Raw genomic sequence first — 25,025 nt, 5'->3', positions numbered from 1 at the left:
ATTTTGTGAGTTTTACCAGCTGTTTTGAGAACTGTCAGAAGAGTGTGATGTCTTTGAGTTTCCCTTAAGGCAAAGGTAGAATCTCAGTGTGGACAGTTTCCTGAGGTTCTAGGTTTTGTGTTCTGGATTCCCCCTCTAATTAGCTATGTAACTTAAGGCATATTACTCAGTATCTTTAATTCTCCACTTCCTTATCTGTAAACAGGGATATTCTAGTATATATCCCATAGAGCTAACAGGATGATAAACTATGTAGAAGTTCAAAGATAGATTCTATTCTATTTACTTATATTAAACTAGGGCTGTGGGATGGGAACGTTATGGAATAAGTTTCGGCTTAACACTAAGAATCATCATCACAGTTTAGAGCAGGACCTGACACACTATGGCAGGTAGGATTTCACCCATGGCCTCCTTTTTCTTTTTTTCCCAGTTTTATTGAGAAACAATTGAGACATTGAGAAATAATCACTATATAACTTCAAGGTATACAGCATGATGGATTTACATACATTGTGAAATGATGACCATAATAGGTTTAGTTAACCTTCATCAAATCATGTAGATACAATAAAAAGAAAAGGGAAAAAATCTCCTTGTAGTAAGAACTCTTAGGGTCTATTCTCTTACAACTTTTCTGTATATCTTACAGCAGTGTTAACTAGTGTCATCATGCTGTACACTTACTTCCTTAGTACTTATTTCTTAACACTGGACATTTGCATCTTTTGACTACCTTCCTCCAATTTGCTTTCTCCCCACCCCCAGCCTGTGATAACAATAAATCTGATTTATTTTTCTGTGAGTTTGGTGTTTATTTTTAAAATTAAATTCCACATGTAAGTAATATCCTATATAGTATTTGTCTTTTTCTGTCTGACTTATTTCACTTAGCATAATGCCTTCAAGCTTCAACCATTTGTTGTAAATGGTAGGATTTCCTCATTTTTATGGGCTGAATGATACTCCTTTGTGTGTGTGTGTGTGTGTGTGTGTGTGTGTGTGTGTGTGTGTGTGTGTAACACAATTTCTTTATCCATTCATCCATCAGTGAACACCTAGGTTGTTTCCATGTCTTAGCTATTGTAAATAATGCTGCTGTGAACATGGGGGTACAGATATCTTTTTGAGTAATGTTTTTGTTTCTTTGGGATATATTCTGAGAAGTGGAATTGCTAGAACCTATGGTAGCTGTGTTTTTAATTGAGAAACCTCCATACTGTTTTCATGGCCTGTTTGTATGGGCTGTCTTAGTTTGGGCGGCTATCACAGAATACCATAGGTTGGATATCTTACACAATAAACAGTTTTGAATCTAGGATGTGCAAGATGAAGGTGCCAGCAGATCTGGTGTCTGGTGAGGGCCCATTTCCTGGTTTGTAGATAGTCCTCTTCTCTTATACCCTCATATGGAGGAGAGAAGAGAGAGAGAGAAGAAAAAAAGCAAGCTCTCTTGTGTCTCTTCTTATAAGGGCAAAAATGCAGACTCCACAGTTTATGACTCCACCCTCGTGACCTAATTACCTTCCAAAGCCCTACCTTCAAATACCATTGCACTGAAGGATAGGATTTCAACATATGAATTTTGGGGAGACATAAACATTGAATCCATAGTAGATTATAAGGTTTGAACAGTTTTTATACTTTCAGAGGATTATTGAAGAAACAGCAGCAGCAGCTTGGAGCAAAGGAGACTGCTCTAAGCCAAAAGCACTTAATGTCTGTCCTTCACCAAGACAGGTCTGCCAAGCCCTGGACAGCTTTCTCAGAATGGTATGTTGTCCTAGGGGAGTGAGTTTCCTCTGCCTAAGAGTTTCCTAGCAGTGCTTAAGAAGGAAATAGAATCTCTCTTCAATGGTATAGAAAGAATTCAAACCTGAGAGAATGAAGGAATAACTTCTGAAATCTCCTTCAACCATAAGATACTATTAGTTTTTGCTTGCCCATTCCATACTTTAACAGCTCTGGTTGTTATAAATTCTTCTTTATATTCAAGAAATTGTTTTGTTTTGTTTTTTAATAAATTCTATCAATTGCTGCTCTGTTTTCTGCCCTTCATTCTTCATTGCTCTGTGTTTTATTAGAGTGTTTGTCAGAAGGATGTTTGGAGAATTGAGGCTGAGACCATTTCTGATATCTTGATACTATGAGTCCATGTTTTATTACAAAGTGTTGGAAAGCCATACCATTGATAACAGTCAAGAGACAAAGGAAGATGAGCCAATCTTCCTATTAATAATAAGAAGAATAACTGCAGGAAGGAAATATTGACATGGACTTATTTAGATTTTCAGCCTGACAGATGGTACCAAGACATATTATAATCATAGTAGGAAATGTCTGTCGGCCATCTATGCTCAGGCCATATACACATACATAAATATATACACACACATATATATTCTCATTATATATATATATAATATACAATTATATATATATATATAAGATTATGTATATAATATATGTATCCTTATTTAAACCTCACAAAAACACTATGAGGTACAAATTATTATCACAACAGTAACTGAATACAACAAAAAATCTATATACAATAAGATAGGTATTATTATTATCCCCATATTACAAATGGGAACATGAAACTGAGAAACATTAAAAAACTTAGCTAAAGTCACATGAGAAAGCAAGTAGCAGGCTCCAGACTAAAAAGCCTAGGTAAGCCAGACTCCAAAGCCTCTTCTCTCACTGGCAATAGTGCCCAACAAACGGTTATCTCCTGTTTATAGCAGTTGTAAGTACTGTGAATACATACCACTGGTCCAAAACCTCTTTCCTTTCCCTGTCATAATAATATAAAATTCTATTGTTTCATTTTATATGTTTCCCTCCTCTAAGCTATAGGAGGGAGCAATTAAAACAGATGAGTGTTTTTTTTAATGTTTATTTTGGATATCTAGTTCTGTGTGCACAGGGAAATAGGTTGGTATGAATTCCAACATTCTTTCTCTTTGGAAGTCTAGAAAAATGGTTTTCAGATCTCCAGGAAAGTGTAATGAATATTTTTAAAAGAAAATATTATCCTTGAGCTACCTGCATCTGTTATGTGTGGTAAGATTCCACATTCCTTCCCGCCGTTTTTCTGCTGCACCAAGAATTTGGCTTTTCTGCATTTCTTTGTTACTCAGAAGAAAGCCTATGTCTCTCTGTCTGTTTCCTTTATGTTAAAAGTCATCAAGTCATGAAGAAATTGGGTAGCATGTGCACAGGGAATGACCATTAAATCTTTAAAAAGATGATCTTCCAGAATCATCATGTGCACAACAGTGAAAAATGACCCCAATGTAAGATGTACACATAGAAATAACTTTTCCCTTTTTATTTTTCCTACCCAAGAGAAGTGAATTTGGCTAAAGAACAGAGAGACTCTTGGTCTGAGATTACGGTCATGGAAAAAGGTTGAGACAGAGGCAATTTTTAATTTTTGCCAGAGTTGGTAGTGAAAGTACAGAGGGTAGAATGCTAATGCCTCAGTGGGGGCATTTTTCTATCAACGGGTGCAACTCTATGTGTTCTCCATAGGCTTGGAATAAACTAGGATCCGAATAGTCAAGGTGGGCTACATGTGATCCCAAGTCAGTTAATCAAACTAAGTCTTCCCAAAAGTTGGATCCTAAGGCAAGTGTAATGACTCTGTGTCATTCCAAAGGTGGCCCTTGGAAGAAGCTGCCCTCACCTCCTGGGAGCTCCCGGCTCTGGGCGGCAGAGCCGGCTGGGCTCATATTTGCTTGCTTTGACTTGAGGATGGGAAAAGCCTTTATTGACAGAACAAGTAAAACTATAGGGAATGAAGAAGTATAAGCGGATGAAAGTTATTACAGGAAAAGGGGGCATTGTACAAGTAAGAAAATACGTCTTAAAGCAAGCATTGGTCATAATTGTTTAGTTTTCTTAGTAATCCTCATCCTAAGGCTAAGACATATCTTACTATTTACTGATTCTTTTTTTAAATAAAATATTTCCACCTCCCCATCTTTCTGACATACTTTTTTTTGACAGTGCCTGTAAGGGATGGTGATGCTCCATCATGTTTCGATGCAATGGCTTCTAGGTGTCTCTGGCTTTAGGAGATAATATCTGCTTGTGGCGCCAGAAATGAAATGTGAATAAAGGAGACTATGAGCCAGTATACCCTCAAGTATTAAAATACATGTGAATTAATTAAGTGTGACTAAAGGTTTTGAGAGAGATGATATCTGATTTGGGTGAAAGATCAGCCCGAGCAATAGTGGGGATGAGATGGAAGTTTGCTACAGCGAATTCTTTCAATGTCACCATCCTTACTTCTAAACCTACATTCCATGGCCTTGCCTCTGAGTTACAATTCAGTTAGCAGACTGTTGGACTGCCAATTTGCTTAAAGTGTATCAAGGTGTCTTTTTGAATATATTTTCTCTATCTCACATAACCTTCTTTTCCTAAAGCCACTTTGCTTTATGAACATTTCTTAATCCCTTAATACAAAAAAAACCTGGTATCACCTCTGTTGAATCCCTCTCAGGCTGCTCAGCTTGGGATAATTGCATTCCTCCCAAACACTCCATGCAAATATGTATCCTGGCATTTACCATATGTTATTATAATTTCCTGTTTATATGTTTACCTCTTTGAACTACTCGTGGCTTTTTCTTCTCTTTGCAGAGAGAAATAAATAGTTTTGAAATTCTACAGATTGACCTAAGTCCCTTTTCTTAACAGGCCTGGTTTCAGATAAACGAACACATGATCACATAACTGATTCTTGTTAAATTATCTAGGAAACCAGACAACAAAGGCCATATATTGTATGATTGCATTTATATGAAATAACTAGAATAAGCAAATCCATTGAGACAGAAAACAGATTAGTGGTTGCAAAAGACTGAAGAAAAAAGAAAATGGGGAGTGATCACTTACTGAGGATGGGGTTTCCACTTTGGAGTGTTGAAAATTACCCTAACTAGGTAGGAGGGTGTGGCTACACACATTGTAAACATTCTCAGTGTGCTCTTTAAAATGGTTGCAATAGTAAATTTTATGTATGTTTTACCATAATAAAAAAAAAAAAAAGAAAAGAAAACAATAGTACAAACAACAAAAAAAGTAGTAAGGCCATTCCCATTGTCCCTATACTTTACTAAATCTCCCGTGCACAATGTCCTGACTTCTTTGCCTCTCCAGATCCTGATTCCTGATGCTATGAGATGGATCTATAACCTACAGATTTGCCATCATAACTTTCTTCTCTATCAAAGCCCCCATGATGGAAGTAAAAAGAGAGAGGGTTTTTATACAAGAAAAATGGGACTAAATATTATCAGAATCAGGTAAAAGTCCTTATCAGGCATGACCAGAGACTGTGTTTCCTTCTTTATAACATTACTCTTTCAATTTACAAAGTAATAACAGTAGTTTCCAAAAAAAGACAGGTGTATAAAGTAAAAAAGGAAAATCAGTTTAAACCATCCCCTCTGATGAGACAAAGATATATGTAAAACCAAATTAGGATTTTGTTTTCCTTTCTGGGCACACACACTACATTTCCCGCCTCTCTTGTGGTTGGTGGAGGGACTGTGTTGGTGCGTTCTGGCCAATGGGGTGTTAGTGGAAGTAATGTAAGCCACTTCCAAGGCTGACTATAAAATCCCTGTGCAGTCATCATACTTTTTTCTTTCTGCTCTAATTTTGGAGATGAAGTAGAACCACAAGTTAGCAGAAACCTGGATCCCTGTCACCGCTTGGAAGATGAGCTGCCAAGGAGAGCCAGGCAATTGCATAAGACTGTGATGTGAATGAAAGGAAATCTAGATTATAATTGCATTAAACTTCTAAGATTCAGGGCCTATTTGTTACTATAACATAACTCCTCCTGTTTAATTTACCTCTCAGTCTTACTCAACAGAGATAACTATGTAATCCAATTTTTCAAAGTATATGATTACTTCCATGTCATGTCTTCTTCCTATTCTGTTAAAGCAGATTGCAGATGTAGTTTGGGTGACCTACTTATGCTAGGAGCTATGTTCTTTCTTAAAACCAGTAAGGGAATCCCACCCCCTTGCCAGGCATTTGCTTGGAAATGGATATGTGATATGACTCGGGACAAAAGGAAATGAGAGAAAGTCTAACAGAAGGTTTCTTAGAAAGTAGTTTCCATAGGTTATGAAAAAATGGCTGTTTGTCTTTGGTCAATATTGTTACAAAATCTGGATTTGTGGTAGCAATTATTGGCAAATGGAGTTACTGTGAGAACAAAGTTTACATATCAAGTAGAGGAAAAAGATAGTAGTAACCATTATTCTTGACAAGCAACAGCTCTCTATGACAAAATAGAGCCAATAAATTAACCAACAGTTGACATATTCTTCCATTAAATTTTTGGCACCTGAGATAATAAAAACCAATTTTTAGAATTATCATTAGAATTATATTCTGGGGGAAAAAACATATCTAGAGCCCCTATCATAATGCCTAGCACACAGTGCTGAGATAGTAAAGCTTTCTTATTTTTTAGCCACTTGGAAGTATTTTTCTGTTACTTGCAGCCAAAGCATCCTAAGACATATTCATATTTAAGTTATTTCCAATGGTTTTAATATTTCAAATAGTATTACAGCAAATATCCTTATCTATTTGTCATTGATTATGTCCATAATTCTTTCTGAAGCTACATTTCTGGATCAAAGAGTAAAAGCTTCTAAACTTTTTAGATAATATTATATTTTCCTCCAAAAATATTGTCTTCCCTTTAGCTTTTAAGTTTGTCAAATATTACTCTACTTAATTTTGCTATTTAATTGGCTTTTAAGTTTGTCAGTTATTACTCTAATTTTGCTAATATGATAAACAAAATAATATTTCATTAATTTACTTTCTGTTTCCTTTGTTATTGAGTTGAACATTATTTTTTATGTGCTTAGATACTGTGGGGCTTTCATAGATTATTGAAATATTTTCATCATTTTTCCATTGGTATTTGTATTTTTCTTATTGCTTAATGGGATCTCTTTAAAAGAACAGGACTATTAACCCTTGCATTGCAAATAGTTTCTTCCAGTTTGTTGTTTATCCTTGATTATGCTTATAACATCTATTCCCATATGGGAATTTAACAGTTTTGTCTCATCACTTTCCTCACTATTAAAATTGAATGCCTTCCCCATTTTTATATCTTAAAACCCCAAGTGGTGTTCTTCTCAGTGGTATTTTCAAGGAACAAGTAATCTTTTTTTTTTTGTAGATAATTATTTTTTATTGAAGGGTAGTTGACACACAGTATTATATTAGTTTCAGGTGTACAACACAGTGATTCAACATTTATATACATGATAATTCTAGGTACCAGCTATCACCATACCAAATTGTTACAATATTTTGACTATATTCCTTATGCTATACATTACATCCCGGTTACTTATTTATTTTACAATTGGAAGTGTGTACTTTTTTTTTTTTTTTTTTGTGAGGGCATCTCTCATATTTATTGATCAAATGGTTGTTAACAACAATAAAATTCTGTATAGGGGAGTCAATCCTCAATGCACAATCATTAATCCACCCCAAGCCTAATTTTCGTCAGTCTCCCGTCTTCTGAAGCATAATGAACAAGTTCTTACATGGAGAACAAATTCTTACATAGTGAATAAGTTACATGGGGAACAGTACAAGGGCAGTCATCACAGAAACTTTCAGTTTTGCTCATGCATTATGAACTATAAACAGTCAGTTCAAATATGAATATTCATTTGATTTTTATACTTGATTTATATGTGGGTACCACATTTCTCTCTTTATTATTATTGTTTCTAATAAAATGCTGAAGTGGTAGGTAGATACAAGAAAAAGGTAGAAAACATAGTTTAGTGTTGTAAGAGAGCAAATGTAGATGATCAGGTGTGTGCCTGTAGACTATGTGTTAATTCAAGCTAGACAAGAGCAATAAAACATCCACGTATGCAGAAGATTTCTCTCAGAACAGGTGGGGTGAGGTTCTAAGCCTCAACTCTGTTGATCCCCAATTTCTCACCTGATGGCCCCCCTGCGACTGTGCCTGTCTTAGGTTGTTCCTCCCTTGAGGAATCTTACCCGTCTCTGGCTAACCAGTCATCTTCCGAGGCCATACAGGGAAATGTAAAGTTGGTAAGTGAGAGAGAAGCCTTATTGTTTGAAATGGTTAGCTTTTTACTTCTTTGCAGATTTATGCCCTGTAGCTTCTATGCCCAGCATTTGTCTTGAGGTATCTTTACCACTTGGAAGAATTATGATACTCGGTAAATTTGATATGAGGCACGAATTCTATTTAAGGGTTGTAATTAGGAAGGAAGAAGAAAAGCTATAGAAGTAGCAGGCGGAAGAAAACATGGGAAGATTGATTATTTCTTTGACATATCTTCTTGTAGAGTAACTTCAGCATGTATAGGTTTTAAACTACTAATTAAATTGTGCACACACATTAACATAATAGGAGTATAGTTACATACCAAAGCATGCCTGTAATTACCAGCCATCTCCAGTGAAACCAAGAAAACCAGTTAGGCACCTTAGGCATTTGTGAAAACTTATCTATGATATGGTGGATATTGTCCAACTGAACTTGAACAGTCTGAGAGATATCAGACAAATTAAAACAACCCATTCCTGGGGACTGTTCACATCCCATATGTTCTTTTAACAGTAAATAGTCTGTAGTTGTAAGATTTTGGAGCACTACAATTTGCACTTCTCCTAATTCTTGGTTGAGTTCCAACAGTATAGATCCAGTCCAATTTGTTGTTTTACTGTATGCACAGGCCAGCTTAGATATCTCCTTCCTCATTCCCATGGCAAGTCCAGGAACTGGTGGGATGTGTGCATCTACAGCTGTAGCAGTGCGTGGATCTTTGTTGGGGTTTTTTGATGATCATCTTCTGGCATGAGTCTTCCAGAGAGTGCTGATGTTGGAAGTTCTTTTTCATATCGTATCTTAGTTCATTTTCGGGGTAGCCCAATTAGGCTTTGATCCTCTGTATAAACACAAACAGACCCTTTGCCTACTCTTTTATATGCCCTTTATACCACTGTGTAGAACTCATTGGAGGTCACCACACAGGAACTGCTTTTTTTTTTTTGTTTTATTTTGTTATCATTAATCTATACTTACATGATGAATATTATGTTTACTAGGCTCTCCCCTATACCAGGTCCCCCCTATAAACCCCTTTACAGTCACTGTCCATCAGCATAGCAAAATGTTGTAGAATCACTACTTGTCTTCTCTGTGTTGTACAGCCCTCCCCTTTCTCCCACCCCCCCATGCATGCTAATCTTAATACCCCCCTTCTTCTCCCCCCACCCTTATCCCTCCCTACCCACCCATCCTCCCCAGTCCCTTTCCCTTTGGTACCTGTTAGTCCATTCTTGAGTTCTGTGATTCTGCTGCTGTTTTGTTCCTTCAGTTTTGCCTTTGTTCTTATATTCCACAGATGAGTGAAATCATTTGGTATTTCTCTTTCTCCACTTGGCTTGTTTCACTGAGCATAATACCCTCCAGCTCCATCCATGTTGCTGCAAATGGTAGGATTTGCCCTTTTCTTATGGCTGAGTAGTATTCCATTGTGTATATGTACCACATCTTCTTTATCCATTCATCTATCGATGGACATTTAGGTTGTTTCCAATTCTTGGCTATTGTAAATAGTGCTGCGATAAACATAGGGGTGCATTGGTCTTTCTCAAACTTGATTGCTGCATTCTTAGGATAAATTCCTAGGAGTGCAATTCCTGGGTCAAATGGTAAGTCTGTTTTGAGCATTTTGATGTACCTCCATACTGCTTTCCACAATGGTTGAACTAACTTACATTCCCACCAGCAGTGTAGGAGGGTTCCCCTTTCTCCACAGCCTCGCCAACATTTGTTGTTGTTTGTCTTTTGGATGGCAGCCATCCTTACTGGTGTGAGGTGATACCTCATTGTAGTTTTAATTTGCATTTCTCTGATAATTAGCGATGTGGAGCATCTTTTCATGTGTCTGTTGGCCATCTGTATTTCTTTTTTGGAGAACCGTCTGTTCAGTTCCTCTGCCCATTTTTTAATTGGGTTATTTGTTTTTTGTTTGTTGAGGCGTGTGAGCTCTTTATATATTCTGGACATCAAGCCTTTATCGGATGTGTCATTTTCAAATATATTCTCCCATACTGTAGGGTTCCTTTTTGTTCTATTGATGGTGTCTTTTGCTGTACAGAAGCTTTTCAGCTTAATATAGTCCCACTTGTTCATTTTTGCTGTTGTTTTTCTTGCCCGGGGAGATATGTTCAAGAAAAGGTCACTCATGTTTATGTCTAAGAGGTTTTTGCCTATGTTTTTTTCCAAGAGTTTAATGGTTTCTTGACTTACATTCAGGTCTTTGATCCATTTTGAGTTTACTTTTGTATATGGGGTTAGACAATGAAGGACCAAGTAATCTTTAAAGTGTAAATAACCTAAATTTTAAATGACTGAGAGAATATTTAGAGGGCTAGGATATATGGACAAATACTTTTTAAATCACTTGATGTAGATAATTGATTTTCCTATGATGATACCTGAGAGGCTCTATGCTTTTGTTGAGTGCTTGCTGTGTGCTAGGCATTATAATAGGGGCTCTAGATATGTTTTTTTCCCCAAATTTAATTCTAATGATAATTCTGTAAATTGGTTTTTATTATTACTACTTCAAAAGAAGCAAGGTTAATAGCCTGCCAGGGTCACATAGCCAATAAAGACTAAATCTGTGTTGTAAGTCCAGGTCTTCTTAGCTTCTAAACATTGCCCTTAGCCAAGATGCTATACTGACTGAAGGATAGAGATCCTGGATAAATAATGCAAAATAAATATAATTCATACTTTCCCTTTTTATAGTTCTCTTTATACTATTATTTATCTTGGAACCAGGAATAAAAAAGCAGATATATATGATTAAAACACTATTTTCTTTTCATTGTACCATGAGGTCTTCCTTTGAGCTTAAAAAAAAGAAGTGAAATTAAAAAAAAAATAGCTGTTTTTATCAGTCACTATTCATCTACAAAGCTGAGTCAATCACCAACACTATCAGTAAAATATTCCATGATGTTTGTGGGCTAGATCCATATGTTTTTGGAAACATTGGTAAACGGGTGATAGCTTTGTCTCATTTATCTTTAGGGCTTATTGTTAGGGACTTACCTTGCTGAATCCCTCCCTGTTTGAACAGTCACTTCCTCTTGTCTCAGCTGGCTCTTTGATGTCTACTACTGTCTGGTATTATTTTTAAGATGAGAGTGTGGGAAGAAAAGAGGAAATGTTTCTGCATATTGCACCAACCTCTGATCCTAGAGAACTTTTCTTCTGAATTTTGAGATGTACTCTACCAGGGGTTTAAGTTTCTTTGCATACTGATCCCAATTTGAGCACTGTCTAGTGGCCTTGTCCTAAATGAACATTCAGAATAACCAAAAATCAAATAAACTTTAATTCAAAGACTGAAAGCCTTGAAAATAAGATCTGGAAAAACCCTTAACCAAAGCTCCTAATCTTGAGAGCTGCCTATGTTTTTTTTTTTTTAAACCTAATAAAGCAGGTGGGGAGTTGGGAGTCCAGTTTTCTAATCTTTATTCTGTCACTTGCTGAATGGACTTGAGCAAGACACTTAAATGCCCCAGACTATGTTTTGTCTACATATAAAGTGAAGGAATTGAAGTGGGGTATCCCTAAGTTTGCTTCTGTTGTTCATTCTCATTCCCCACTGCCAGAGCAGCCCTAGACCAAACTAGAGGGTTGCCTGAATTGGTCTTATGTGCTCTTCACATTCTTTTTCTCACCTGAGCACTCTACCCAGTAGATACTTATTTTTATCTTGGTGCACAAAATTCTTAGGGTCTGATTCTGGCTTTCTTTGTTCCAGTTCTCAAACATAATCTCTTGTTCCAAAACTATTCATATTTACAGTCTCCTAAGGCCTTTTCTTCTGTATGGAAATGACCTATTAATCCATGCTAATCAATTAATGAGTTACTTCTTCTTAGTAACACACTTGTATTCCAACAAGGACTTCCAATAAACAATATATTTATTCCAAAGAAGTGACCCAAAAAGTGGAAATTTCAGGCACTCTGGTTGGGCCAGTGGGCAAAGCTGCAGGTGGGAGCTGGTACAAGGGTCTTCTCAGAAGTCACTGGAAAGCAACCACTTGATCTGTCTTGTTGAACCGAACATAAATGTATTTTGTTTCTGATCTCCTTATAGAGACTGAATGACTTTGACATCCTTTTTCCTATTTGTAAAGCCCAATATGATTTTTTTTAAACCAAGAGTTTATGTACCTTGAAGGGGAGACACGAGGACCAAAGTTTTCTGTTAATTCAGACCTAAAGTCCTGTTAGATGTCAACTGATTCCCATGGCCCTGTTAAGAAGTAGAGCCTAAGAGATCTGGTGTCTTTCTTAATTTTAAGATCCTTAAGCTCTAGTTGTTGCTGATGGAGACGTTCTTTTCCTAAAGAGAATTTTGAATTCTCTGTGGTCAGTGCTTGGCCATTAGAATTCTTTTTATGCTCCACAGTGACTTGCACAGGCTGGAGACATAGAATTGCTTAATAAATACTTGCTGATATATCGTCTTTCTGGAAAAGAGACTAAAGCAGTTGTATATTTATTACCTCATTTTTCTGGGATAAAGCAGCCTTATATCCACAACATCAGAGTTTTTATTTTGCAGAGAGAAGAAAACAAAGAAATTTAAATGACTTATCTTATTTCACAGCTAGAGAGTGTAACACAGTTCGATTTGAAGCTGAATTTTGACAAGTAACTAAAACAGGAAACACAGAAAGGATCATGTCTCCTGTGACTGCTCTGCTGGTCCTTCTGCTCTGATGAGCAGTTTTGAGCAAAAGGTGAGAGAAGAGGAATGCCTGAGAATGTGGGCAGGTTTCATAGGTATTGGGACCAGACAGATTCTAGATATGCCGGATGCTGGTAAATAGAAGAGAGAAAATGGCAGGACTTTGTTGTGGTAGATGCCATCCAGGGTCTTATCTGCTTACCTAAGAAACCTTTTTATGTGTCACCCACTCTGATTTTGAGTTAGAAGACTCAGAGTCATGCCCTAAATCTGCCACTTAGTAGCCGACAGCTTTTTGGCAAGGCGTGTGGTAAAACTCCAAAGCTTTTCCAGTTGCCTGGAGGACCCTACCTTATGAGGCTCCGGCTGCCTCTACCCATCCCCATGGTCACCACACTGTTTCCCCTGACACCAAGCATATTCCTGTCTCAGGGCCTTTGTGCTTGCTTCCCCCCCTCCTTGCGATGCTCTTCCTTTCGAAGGCTGCATGGCTGATCTGTCACTTCACTGAGCTCTTACTCACGCCACCTTATCAGTGGCATTGGGCTTCCCTGATAGTCCAATCTAAAGTATTCTCTGTATCATAATATGTAAAACAAGAATAATAACCCTACTTTCCTACCCATGAAGAGTTCATATATGCGAAATACCTTGATAAACCTTAAGGTACTATACAAATAAGGATTTTGGTTTTGGTTGTTTTTATAACTCTGAGAGATCTGCAAGAAATTTACTAAGGGCTTTACATTTAAATATCAATCAGTTTTTTTTCTAAATTGGACTGACCTCTTAAGAAACTTCTTGTTGATTTGTTTCTTCACATTTTAGGGATTACAGTTATGATGTATATATGTTGACTAATAGTGATGACCAGATTTTATATATATATATATATAATCATTGTGCTGCTCTGGATATATATGTATGTGTGTGCCTGTGTGTGAGTGTGTGTGTGTATATGTGTATTCATTGGTTCTATTTTTCATTTTCCTTAGTCTTTAATTGAAGCAATCAAATTCAGATTCTAGCTATCTTTGAGTACAAGAGGATTTTTCTAGTTTAATAATAGTTGGTAAATCAGAAGAACTCTTTTTAGGTAGAAGATGATAAGTTTGACTTCAGACACAGCAACTTTAATGTGCTGGTGTAACTTCCATGTGAATAACCCCTAATGTTGGATGTTAGCAACTGGTGGGGCAGGAAGAAGTTAGCAAAGTGTTATTGATTAGGTTTCATGTGAATAGAGATAATAGGGTTATATGTGAAAACTGTCTGTCTGTTCCCCTGAGCAAGTTCAATATTAAAACACTGGCTTCAAATAGCACTATAGTGCTAAATCTTTACTATGTGCTAGACATAATGCTTTGTGTTTTTCATGCATTATTTCATTTAATTCTTAAAACTCCCCTGTGAGTAGGTGCTGACATTATTCCCATTTTTAGCTGAAGTGACCACGGTTTAATAAGATCAATTAATTTGCAGAAACTCTCAGAGCTACTGAGAGTAGGAGCTGGCATTCAAACCAAGGCTCATCTAATTTGACAGCCAAAGATTTTAATCACTATATTAGATTGTATTATATGTCACTTATGCCATAAAAATTAAACATACATTCTCAGTTGGAAGGCTGCCCCCTCGTAGTGAATTGCGTGACACACCCATGAAGTCCCAGAAATGGCTCCAGTTTTAGTTACTTGGCTCTCTCAGACTACAGTCCAATATGAAATCCAGAGGGAGATTTCCCATTTCCTACTTACTCGTTGGGTATTCATAACATGTCCTTCAGAAGACACTAACCCTCTTTGCTTAACGTGCCAGTGCAATTGCATATGACACAGGCTTTTGTGTAGAGTTCACTTTTATCTCTGCAAGTATTCGGTATATACTATATGAGTTTTGTATCTCCTTGAAATAAATATAATGTGCATATTATAACTAAACTGAAATATAGTTCCTGGCATGAAAGCAAAGAACGATGAATGAAACTTAGTATGATTTGCCAATAATTGTGCTCCTCTGTGCCTGTCTTATGCCCTTTCCTCATTTTATTCCAAGCAGGTCAAACACAGAGTAAATAGCCATGCTAAATCTTACTAAATAATTCAATTCGGCACTTGCAGATGTTTGTGGAGTATGTATATTAAAGATGATGGTAACTTACTAGGGAGGAGAAAGACCACAGAGCTTCCAAATATTCAGGGAATGAGTTTAGACATGCATTTATATTCTTTGCTTTGATTCTTTTAAACAGGTAGTTTCTTTCAAGCTTTTGTGAGTGTTTTATGAGAGGATTTGGCAAACGACCCTTTTTTTCATTTTCTCTATGAGATATTTAGGGAAGAGCTACCATACCAAAGACTTTAGCAGCAGGGGAGATAGAGTGGGTAGACAATGGCACTGGGGGTTCACACACACACCAGGAGGGGCTAGAGAAGAGAGAGATTGAAGGAGTAGTGTTATAAATCCTTACAGACCAGCAGCAATAGGCAAGGCAAATAGCTGGTAGCCACCTTTGCACTTGGTTAGGATCTATGGTCAAATCTCCAGTTCTTGACAGCTAGGACTGCTGGGGATAAAGCAATTTAGAGTCAATAGGTAGATTATCATAATTGAGATGGAGACCCAGGCAGAAGTACAATTTTCCAAATTAAGACAGAGGGCATGGCTAAGACTTATGGGTGCTGAATTCCCAGTATTTAGCAGACGTGGGTTGAGTTTCTCCTGTCCTCTGGTAGGACTCATACAGACCAATGAGACCACTTCTGCAGGTGGGGTCAAATAAACCCAGGCACAGAGAATGATCTTTTACTCCATGGATTGCACTTGCTGCACCTTCAGTGAACAAACCGTACACAATGATAATGGCCCGGACTAGCAATGCAACTGATTGATACTGGGCAGTAGAGCAATTCTGTGAGAGTTGCTGAGTTAATAATATATACAAATAAATAAATGTTTATCCAACTCGTAATTATCTTTATTAGTTAGGGTCCTAATAAGAAATAGAAAAAAAAAAAAGAAATAGAGAGTATGTTCAAATGGGGTAGGGGAATGAAATTTATATTAATAGATTATTGAAAAGGTTGTAGGCAGGGAAGGAAATCCACCCACAGGATGATGAAGCATTACTAGTAACAATGGGGAGCATCTCCATCCCTGGACCTAAACGGATGGACATTGAGAACAGAGACCACCTACACCCGCACAGCTTGGTCTGCACTAATGTGACCCTGCTTTTTCAGGCCACTCATGCTGAGGAAGATGAAGTTTCAAATGACTTCATTGCCTGTTTCAGGAACTTCCTGAAAGTGCCTTCATCCCAGTGCCATACTACTTAACATCCTCATTTGCATAAATAACCCCTTTCAAGATAACAGCTCATCCCAGCTTATCAAGTAATTTCTTATTCTTTGACTCACCTGGAGACCCTGTTTTGGTGCATGCACCAATTCTTAACTATTTTGTCACAAGCTTTGCCCAATCCTAAACAAGCCCTCACATTCAAAAATCCTCCTTAAACCAGACCTGCAGAACCTCTTATATATCCTGACTTTGCTCTCTCTCCTGCAAGTACCTGCTAAGACTGTGTTCAAGGTAGCAGTCTTTACTCATATAATGAGCAAAACACTCAGTTTTGCTTATCAACTTTTCTTATTATGAGCTTTATTTTTTTTACGCTTATCAAAACTATTTTGGTAATATTTTCAGGGGCCAGCATTTGGCAAAGTCATTGCAAGAAACTAGGACAAAACTATGGCTGTTGGACATGGCCGCCCAACAGGAGCTTTGGCCTCCACAGTAGGGGGAGGAAGCCTTTATTAGCTAGGTCAGGGGAAAGCCCAGGAATAAATACCCAGTGTCACTGGCTCTCTCCCTCTAGTCTCCTGCTGATATTTCCCCTTGGTCATATCCAAGTGGAAACCAGAGGGCAAGGAAGCTTTGGATGCAGCCCCTATATTCAGAGCAGGGTAACAAAAGTTGAGACACAGATCTGGAAAAAAAAAGGAGACTGCCCAGCACACTATGACCAGAAAGAAAAATCAACACTGACCTGAAAATGGTGTAAACTGAATCCTTAAAAATTTCAGTCTCAAAAACTGACCTGGAAAAACTTCCCTTTCTAGAAATACACTGAAGTAACATTTAAGAACTGATTTAAGTTCTAAAATAAGTTGAAAATCATGTATAGTAAAAATGACCCTGGAAAAATCTCTAAATTGTGTGTAAATATAGAGCACAGTGAATCCTGGTAGGGAGCCCTGTGCAGTAATATTTATGCATACCTGGATAATACATGCAATATGCAATTTCATAGAAGGACCATAATCAGCAAGTAAATAATGCATGTATTTTCCAACACTTCCAAAATTTTGAGGAAGATCCCAAATTGCCAGATCTGGTATTATCATTATTCTGTACATCTGATTTTAACAATTCTTCCAGTTTGGTCAGTGTTTCTCTAAGGCTTTCTAGTAATTTTTTTAAGGAAAAACTTTATTTTGCAGTAATTTTCAATTTAAAAACAAGTATCATGAAATCACAAAAAACAACACTCCTGTACACAGATTCACTAATTTTGAATATTTTTCTAGATTTGCTTTTTATTTTCTCACTGTGCATCCACACACACACACACACACACACATGCACACACTTATACACAAACACCTTTTTGCTGAATCACTTGAGAGTCGATTGCATACATCATGATTTTTTATCATTAATATTTCAGTGTGTATTTCCCAAGAACAAGAGTATTTTCTTATATAACCACAGTCTAATTACCAAATTCAGGAAATTTAATATTGCTACACTGATTTTATATAATGTATAGTCCACTTTCGCATTCATCAACTATCCCAGTAATATCCTTCGGAGCCATTTTTCTTCCAGTACAGAATCAAGTCCAGGATCATGTATTGCACTTAGTTATCACATTTTTTAGTTTTATTTAATTTCAAGTGGTTCCTTACCCTATTTTGTCTTTCCTGTCCTTGATAATTGTGAAGATTACAGGCCCGTTATTTTAGAGACTGTCCTCCATTTTGGTTCACCTATTGTTCCCTCACAATGTGATTTTGGTTATGTTTTGGGTCAGGATTGCTAAATAAGTGATGTTATGTCTTTCTTAGGCTGTCATACTTGCAGGCATATTATGTCTGCCCTTTATTCGTGTTATTTTTTTTTACCACTTGGTTAAGGTGTTTTGTTCCTCCACTGTAAATCATAATTATAAGGAGATAGTTTGAGATTATATTAATAGCCTGTTTCTCCTCCCCCCATGTCAAGTTAATTCCTTAATTTCTTCTTGGAGGGATCGCTACTTGAATCTATCCTGCTGAGTATAAAACCTTTTAATGTTTGGAAATCCCTTAGGGGCAGATTTGGAAAATGACTGAAACTCTTATTTTTATTTTAATTTTTAGCCAAGCTCATTGAATTCGTGTAAATTAAATGTATGTAAGAGGGTCTGTTCAAGTTCTATTATAATAACCATAAAAGAAAAGTCCTATGGGTAGAAGCCATAATCAGTCACATTTGATATGGACAAAATGATTGACCAATAAATCAGATGTTCAGTGTACGGATTACACACAAATGATCCTGATGAATATAATTTCAATAAAGTAAACAAAAATATTTTAACTGCGCTTAACAGAATATTCAATAATAAATTAAACTGGCCTAATGATATTTGCTCTGTAAAGTGCTTGCTTGACAAAAATTTTCAGTGGTGTTGTAATTCTGGATTAAATGTTTGCATTTATAAAGATGGAACCCAGATGTCCATGGCATCAAAAAATTGTAGTAAAAAATTGTAGAGTGAGGCAGTATAGGTAGGTGTTCAGCGCATGGATGCTGGAACCTGGACTCGAGGATTCACATTTAATCACTTGAGTTGTTACCTAGATGTGATCATGAGCAAGTTGTTTAAATAGGAATAATAATGCTGTGGTAATTTATAAACTGAATAAAGTAGCACTATGGATGTTCCTGAGCATAGAACACTAGATGTCATCTTTAAAATGTTTACATTATATTTCTCAGTTGAGGTTTCATCCCTGGAAATGCCATTTTAAAACCATTCTTACTATTGTAACTACCTGGTTGTCAGTTTTAATGCCAAAGACATGCTATGAGTTTAAACCAAATTATCTCATTTAATCCTAGTAACAACTTTATGACAGGGAGATTATTACTGGTCTCGTTTTATTAAGAAAAAAACAGGTCTTGACAATCTTTAAGATTTGCTCAAGTTCATGGACCTATGAAGAGTCAGAATCAAAATTTGAACCCCAGTATGAAAGGCCAAGTACTGATCTGCTACATCACACCGCTTTTTGGGACTATACCCCCTTGTCTGTGGGATTGTGTTGATTGCACTTTGCCTTGACTTGGTTTGTAATAGACTGATGGTTCTTTAGATTTGGTGTTGCAGTGAATGATATTTCTTTGCCAGCTTTATTACTCAGAGTTCTAGAAGGAAAGGAGATGCTGTACATATAACAATAATTTAAGAAAATATAATAAAGAGGCTCTATACTAAAGTACTGGCAGGATTAAAGAATTCAAGAAAGGAGGGAAAAGCCCTCAAAAACTGACAGTGACACCAATCTGTTACCACCATTAGGGCAACATGAGCAAGGCCAAAAAAGCTACCGCTGGAACCGCGAAGGAGCTGCAGCCACATGACAGGGGCCTCCCGAGATGCTCCCTCAGAGGAACACACCTACTGCTAAGCTGCTGACCAGGTACAAGAGAGTGGGGGCAATAATACCCCAGCCTCTCTCTCTCTCCCCGCTGACTGATCTCATGTCTGTGCTTCCTACTGGCCAAATCCAACTAGATGCCGGGGGGCAAGGGAGCCCAGGGACCCAGCTGGCAGAGGTCATTCTCCCTGGGCACAAGTTAAGGCTGACATGGGTGGACAGTAAACTTGAAGGCAAAAATGGAGACTCTAAATTATGATCATTTGACATTATATTAATAAAGAAAATAGGGCAATTCAAGCAAAAAAAGACAAAACAATACATAAATGACAAATAGCATACTCTTCTGTGTGTAGGAGGGGAAAAAAAGACTTCATTAAAAGAGAACATCCTGAAGGTAAAGCACTTGTGTAAGTGCTTGGCATGTAAAATGCTCAAATGTGATCAGAAATCTTCTCCAAGTTACGTATATGTTAAACCTATCCTTTGATCAGTGGCTTCAATTACAGTTTAAAGAGTCGAGCAAACATGGCAAATGTGCTGCATTGCTTTTAAACGGACTTCCTATCTTGGTGCCATTAGAGTTTACCAGGCTGGTGTGTGCGCAGTTCTGGTTTTAAATGGCTCCCAGCCCCAGGAGACCCTCATGATGTTTCTTTGGACACCCTGTTTGCTGTACTGCACATCATCTTCAGAGGAATCACACTGTCACCCATTCTCCTCTTGTGTCCTGTCTTCTTGCACTTCTGTGTAAGGAAACCTAAGCCATGATCCAGCTTGGCAGAAGTTGATTTAGGTGAAGGAAATCGAATATGAGTATTAACAAATATTATTCCCTTACTTGCTTGGAAGAGACCTTCAGTTTGGTGTGGTGTCTGCTACCCTTCTTTTTAGAATCCTAGTTCTGAAGACCACTTCTGAATCGAGACTTTTCTGCTCTTGCCTCGCAGCACAGAGTGAAACAAATGCTGCCTTGGTCATGTCCTAACAGGCCATGAGGCTGAGCCTAATCCGCAGGTGGGAGAGAGCTGAAAACTGAATTCTATGGATGATTCTCAGAGCTCCATCTTATCACATTTCAAGCAAAGTGCTACAGTTTAAGGACCATGAAATCCTTTCAAGCAATGCCTTCAACTTATGTTATATATGAAACTGGGGAGCAATTCCAAAGAACAATGGGAATTTATGAATTTGAAAGTTAAAATAAAAGAAAAAGATGCTGCTGAAGCTGAGTTGAGGGAAGAAAAAGAAAGGCCTGGGGTTTTTTCTTTCTATTGTGATCTATTTTGTCAAAATTCCCTATTTTCAGTTCCTCTTATTTTAATTTTTCCAAAGATTGAAGCACTTTGTTTAGGGTAAAAAAATATGAATTGATGGGTAATTACTTAACTAGGAAATGCAAATCAATAGCAACTTCCTTCTGCAAGAACTTTTAGGTCTGAAATGCTTAGCATATGCTATTTGTTCTAAAAATGTGGTTTTAATTAGTGATAGCTTGTACTTATGCTATTTACATATCAAAACACTGTACAATAACCCTTCATTTATCTCAGGGCACAACCAACTAGCATTTTTTCACGCATTCTCTATCTATGATAAAGAGTTAATAAGAAAGTAAACAAATCACATCAGAATAGCTGAAAAAAGGACAGTTTCTAGTATGAGTTAATACATAATACTAATATGCGTTTAAGCTAAATGTCCTGTTTCTCTTAATCAGTGTCTAATGCCAATTGATATGTGTAATTTAGAAGAACTTTAAGTGGCTTTTGAATGAAAAAGCTAAGATTATTTTGTGTTTGATTTTGCTTTGGTTTGGTATTCTGATAATTTTTCAGGACAAGAAAACAAAAATTCTGAGTCAGGAAAATCAAATTTTTTAGTATTTGCTTTAATAATTAAAGGAAAGAAATTATGCTGGAAATTGACATTACTTTATGATCCTAAATATAGCCCTTATTAGCTATTTAGCATTGAGCAAATAATTTATGGAGTGATTGTTTTGTCTTTCCAGATTCTTCTACGCAGAGATCCTTTTCTGTGCTGACTCTTTGCCAGTGGTTCCCCCCATGTTTTCATAAGATTCTGCTCCTCTGACAATAGTTGACTCAGGTCCAACGTAACCAAGTAAGGTCCTCCCCTAGGATTTGGTTTGGCCCAGAGAGAGTATCTCAGCATCCCAGTGGTTGAAGCTCTACAATGCATAACTTATGAACTATCAGTAGTTGAATTTTCCCACTTCTGAGGAGTGCTGGTTTACAATGAGAGGAAATAAAGTCATGGTACAGAGAAAAACAAAGGCAGAAACAACCCTGGTGAGGTTCCTGTCTCTGTTCTCAGGTGTCCCTCATCTCCCTTTGCTTCCTTGCTCCTCCAGGGTCTGTGTTGTTCAACCCTTACTTGACTTTTGCTTTCTCAAGTTGGGTTTTATCCTGATCAGTTCTGGTTAGAATATTAACCTTTCACTTTCATGAGCTACACCAAAGTTTTGTAGGTAATTTTGTGTCCATAATTTTATTCTATTTTTTAAAAAGATGACTCTCAAAATTGTATGTTTCATGCTTCCTTAAACCTGGACTCACTTTTGATCCTAATTAATACAACTTAACTTATCTGATTTTCAGTTAACTCCTTTGTAAAAGTTAGGAAGTCAATCTTCAATGTCACTAAAATTCTGTGACTTTGGTACTATATAAAGTGTAACTTCCCTTCATGTTCCATTCATTTTTACAACCACTGGGAAAGGCTCCTTTTGTGCAAACTTGCACTGAGACTGTACCAAAGTGCCATTGATTAGTAACAGGAAGGATTTTGAGGAGGAAGTAGCCATGAGCACTGGAAACTTGAGGGGATTTCAGGTAAAATTCTACCTTTCATTACCCCTCTGGAACAGACAAAGGGTCTGAATATTAAAGGGACAATTGCCGAAATGGAAATTCTAGGTATTATACATTGGGGATTTTTTTCATTAAAATATCATACTTCTTCCCTAGTGATTAGATGATACTTGGAAATTTCGTGGTCTAGTATTTGCTTCTTGGCTTTACATTTTCCCATTTTATTCATATATTAAATTGTAACCGCTTTCAGATGTATTACATATACTGTAAACACTTTACTATCAAAAGCTTTTATTATCTAGAGATGAAAATTTTTATCACTGTTTTTTGTTGCTACATCCAGCTCAGCTCTGTGTCACTAAATCCTTGTCATATGGTTCTGATTGCTTCTTATATTCCTACCTTTTTTTAGGGCAGAACACACCTCAACATTTTTTGGTTCTGAAGGTTATTACAGTTTTTCTGTTGATATTATTATGGCTTCAGTCTCTTTCAGGGAAGAACTTAAAGTCACAAGGTGGTCATCAGCAAAAGGATTTTTAACTTTAAAGAATCTACAACATGTTGATATATGGGATAATAAAATGCAGCTTTAATTAGATGTAATTTCTTTATTTTCATTGCTATGTCTAGTATCAAAATTATAAGACAAGTACTGTATTCAGAATGGGGGGTTAACTAAGGCCAATTATATATATATGAAATTATCTAAGGTTAAGATGAACTAATAGAATTGGTCATTAAGAATCTAAAGTCAGTGGAGGAAAATGTCTGCCTAACCCTAAAAGCTATGTTTGGGACTTAGAAGGACTGGAGAGGAACCAGTGAAGAGTTGTTCGTATTCAGAAATGAATAAGATCCACAAGCATAGCACAGGCAGTAATGGAGGCCCAACCAGTTGCATACGTGGCTTTGTGGAGGTGGGGAGAGCAAATTATAACCCAAAGATTTTGCAGCACATGTAACATAGAGAACCTAATTGACAGTAGAGCAAAATAGCCATTTGACATATAATAGGTGGAGGGCCAAGAACGAAGCATTCTGACTTTCAGAAGAGAGAAACCCGTGGGGAGGTGTGAGGTCCTGGTGGCCTGGGCTAGCTCAGGATCTCAGCAGACGGAAGACTAGGGTTATGCAACCAGAAGCTAGTCTTGAACCTCCTTGCTAATCATTCTTCAAACCTGCACATTTAATCATATTCCTTCCCAGTGTAAACATTTTAATGACTTCCATTGCCCTAATTCCTTAGCACAACCCCAAGAAATCTTTCTCCAACTGAGTTATGCCATCCTCACCAGCCTCATTGCCCATGCTCTATATTCCAATACACCCAGATATTACAATTACAAAAGAAAAACTCTATGCATATATTTTTGCATAGGTTATTACCTCTATCTTAAAGACTACCTTGAAAATCTTACTTAACCTTCAAGTCTTAACCCAAATGGTACTTCCTTTATGAGGTTTACCTTACGCAAGCTTCCAGTCATGTTGGTCCCTATTGTCTTTGTGTATTCTCAAATTATAGTAATATTGCACTTGCTGAAATTATTTTACATGGTTATCCTTTAGTACAAGAAATATCATCTCGTGGCTAAATTTCATGTATTATTTGTTAACCTTAATCTTTAATTTTGTGCCTGGCCCCTATTGGACTGTCAATGCTAATTAAATGAATAACAAGACAGGTTTTCAGTGAATGAGTATGTACATCAGGTGGAGGATTGAGAGAAAATTAAGAAAATAAGATATAGAAAATAGAAGAGAAAATCACAATGTACCCAACATTAGCAAGGACTTCTGCTAAGTTCTTGAGTGTGACCCTCCATAACTTCCTTCAAGCTAGAAAGAGGATTATTTTCAGATGCAGAAGCAGAGTTAAACTTATTTATGTATTTGGAATTAAGTAATAGCAAAGGCATAGGTTAGAAGGATATAAAAAGAGAAAATTAAGTCTAATAAGCCAGCTCTCAGAAATGCAAGCTTCCCTGACTTGAAAAAGCAGCATATAGTAAAAAGAACTCAGGCTTTGGAGTTATAATGAACTTGGTTTACGGTTATTTACAAGATGTTGAACAAGATACTTTAATTCTCTGATCTTCAGTTTCCCCAATTCTAAATAGGAAATAAGGATACTAACCAGAAAGGGTTTGTGAAAATTAATTAAAATCATAAAGGGCAAATGTGATAGATAGCATGGGCTTCAGAAATGTTTGTTCTCTCCTTATATGCCAACTCACAACTACTTACTGGCTCCTTTTGACCTTCCAGAATTATTTTGAGAAAAAGTCAAGTCATAGATAAAGATGCACATCAAAAGTGGTATACAAAGTAAAATATTAAATATTAAATATCAGCTACTAAGAATGGTAATATCTCATAGATAATGTCAAACAATGAATTTATTTGAAATGTTAGCCATGAATGTACATGAATATATACACAAATATAAGCTGTTGTGCTAATTTAGAAGTGTGTGGCTGGTAACTTCAATAACATGGATAAAGTTATATGATGATACCAAAGTTCTTAAAAAGAGCTGGCTTAACCTTTGTTATGCATTGTGGAGAATTTTGTAGCAATAGGACCTTAGCTGAAGGCATTATCCTGAGAAATTAAAGATTTATCCAATTATTTTCC

General features: G+C 36.8%; 2 long non-coding RNA genes across 2 annotated transcripts in view; both read left to right on the top strand.

The window, feature by feature from the left end:
- The first annotated feature begins 1,451 nt into the window (after positions 1 to 1,451).
- LOC118907549 (uncharacterized) lies at positions 1,452 to 19,439 on the top strand. The gene is made up of 3 exons (XR_005022863.2): positions 1,452 to 1,773; positions 12,710 to 12,887; positions 19,394 to 19,439. It is a non-coding gene; the product is annotated as an uncharacterized LOC118907549 (long non-coding RNA).
- Positions 19,440 to 19,480: 41 nt separating this feature from the next.
- The window catches only part of LOC118907548 (uncharacterized), a 49,963-nt gene continuing 44,418 nt past the window's right edge, over positions 19,481 to 25,025 (top strand). Inside the window, exon 1 of the long non-coding RNA XR_008996213.1 lies at positions 19,481 to 19,587. This is a non-coding gene — a long non-coding RNA (uncharacterized LOC118907548). The remainder of the gene's footprint in view (positions 19,588 to 25,025) is intronic.

This window comes from Manis pentadactyla, chromosome 3, assembly GCF_030020395.1.
Source record: "Manis pentadactyla isolate mManPen7 chromosome 3, mManPen7.hap1, whole genome shotgun sequence".
NCBI lineage: Eukaryota > Metazoa > Chordata > Mammalia > Pholidota > Manidae > Manis > Manis pentadactyla.
This window is presented reverse-complemented; position numbering and strand designations above follow the sequence as displayed.